Source organism: Elephantulus edwardii, unplaced genomic scaffold, assembly GCF_000299155.1.
Source record: "Elephantulus edwardii isolate Elephantulus edwardi_28Jun2011 unplaced genomic scaffold, EleEdw1.0 scaffold00031, whole genome shotgun sequence".
Classification (NCBI taxonomy): domain Eukaryota; kingdom Metazoa; phylum Chordata; class Mammalia; order Macroscelidea; family Macroscelididae; genus Elephantulus; species Elephantulus edwardii.
The window spans coordinates 10,541,519-10,543,865 of record NW_006399781.1 but is presented as its reverse complement, the minus strand read 5'-3'; the positions used below and the strand labels follow the sequence as shown (position 1 = coordinate 10,543,865).

Below are 2,347 nucleotides of genomic sequence, written 5' to 3'. Positions count from 1 at the left end.
TTTTTTTCCCAGTGAACCTTTCTTATTATTGGTTTTTGTTTGTGTGTTTAAATCAAAAGTTCCTGGCTGGCCCTGCCTGCAGACAAGTAGACCAGGATCAGGGAAGGGAAAGGGGCAGGGTCATGTCCACAGCATTATATTCACACCCCTAACCAAACAGGCAGTCACTACTGTGCTTAGAAATTGGCAGCCTGGAAACAGAGAGGAACAGTTATGAGTGAGAGTATCATTAAAAAAAATACAGGATCCCCACTAAAGTGGGGTGGCTGGGGAGCTTGGTCTCTTAACCAAAGAGGAACCAGAAAATAAAAAAGCAGTTTGGAATGGCCAGAACATCAGGGGTGGAGGGAGGAGGGTCTAGGAGACAGAGTGGTGCTGTTTGGCATCTGGGGTGAAGGAATTTCTGGTCTGGAAGGGAAGAGGGACCCTGCAGCTCCCATGGGGACATGTGGGGCTGCCAGATGCTCCAGGCTGAGGACTGGATAGGGGAGGTATCACAAGGGCTTGCCCTCTAGGGGAATGATAGCACCAGGCCCCAGCTTCTATTCCAGGGTGCAGCTGTCCTTGACTTCACATAGCAGTTTGCTTGTAAGTCACACTTGATCAGTGTCAGCTCTTGATACCATCCTTGTTGCTCTAAAAGGGTGCACACTCAGGGGTTCAAAAGATAAACACCAGGTCCTCCTTGAGCTTCTTGGTCTCATAGTTTGCATCATAAAGGGCGTACTGGCAGGCTTTGTCCCTACTGTCATCACAAAAATGACATAGGGATCATCGACAGTCCGGCCCACACCTCCAACCAGAATCTCCTTGTTTTCCTCCACAATAATATTCTTCTTGTCTTTGGTCAGGTGCACCACCTTCTTGTGTTCCCTTACCTCCTTTGGCTTCAGTGATTTGTGTGCCTTCATGCCATTGAACACCTTGATAGCACTACCAGAGACAGCCACATCAGAAGCCATGTTTCAGGAAGCAAAGGGAAAATAGCAAAGAGAGTAAGAGAAGGCAAGAGCTGCCTGGATCTGATGGAACTCAGACTATCTTTTTAAAAATAAGACTCAACTATGTTCTATTAAAGGGATGCTCATTAAGTAACAATCTGTTCTATTGTTCATAGGGTTTTAAGAGGCCTGCTATTTCAGAAGTGGTTGGCTAATCCTGCTTTCTAGTCTGTCTTAATCTGGGAGTTGTCCTAAAATCTATCCACCATCTGTGACCTTTGTGGCATTTGACACACTCGTGGCATAGCTTTCAGCATCACAGCAACCCACTAGTTACCATAGTATAACAAACTGACAGACAAACGCTGTGCCAATAAGGACAATGATAAGCAAGAATATAGATCCTTAAGCTCTAAAATAATTAGCAATATGCAGATCAACTCCCCAGTATAACAATCTGACAGATAAATGTTGTACCTCTGACAGCAAAACAGGCATACAAATATCATGTTGCTAGATCTGATGGAAGTGTGGAAACTGGCAGGAAGGGGCCCCAGGTAGATGTTGAAGCTTTCTGCCTAAGACCTATGGCTGGCACAGTGTGGATATTAAGGTCACAGTGATGTCTTAGCTGGATCTTCAGGGTAGGTCCAGCAAGCAAGGAGCAATGTGGTTGAAAAGGCTGATTTGAGGAAGGTGGATAGAGTATTAGAGATAGAGCTCAGATTGAAAGTCAATCAAAATGAGAAGCAGCTGCAAACATTCTTTTATAGTTGGAACGTGGAACATATGAGATATAAATACTGGGAAACTGAAAGTTGTGAAAAGTGAAATGGAACTCATGAGAATTGACATTCTAGCTAGTAATGAAATGAGATGGACTAGCTTTGGCCACTTTGAATCAGCCAATAACATGGTATAATGTGCCAGGAATAAAAAATAGAAGAAGAATGGTGTTGCATTCATAGTTAAAAAGACAATGTCAAGATCTATCCTGGAGAACAATGTTGTGAGTGATAGGGTAGTATCCACACACATAAAAGGAAGACCTGTTAATATAACTATTATTCAAATACATGCACCAATAACTAAAGTGAAAGAGCAAGAAGTTGAAGATTTGACCAAATTTTGCAGCCTGAATTTTTTTTTTTTTTTTTTTTTTTTTTTTTTGCCGTTTAACTCATAATAGCTCCAACTCCGGACATCTTTGGTAAAAGACCAAAGACTGATAAATTCCAGAGTGAAACCTGAGTATTGCAGCCTGAATTTAACCAAACATACAATCAAGATGAGTTAATAGTAACTGATGACAAGAATGAAAAAGTTGGAAATAATGAAGGAACGGTATTTGGGAAGTACGGAAGTGATGACAGAAATGAGGCTGGAAATAGAACGATCAGGTTTTG

The 2,347-nt window shown here is 42.1% G+C and overlaps 1 pseudogene; it reads right to left on the bottom strand.

The window, feature by feature from the left end:
• Positions 1-494: 494 nt before the first annotated feature.
• LOC102869137 lies at positions 495-962 on the bottom strand (annotated as a pseudogene).
• Positions 963-2,347: the final 1,385 nt, after the last annotated feature.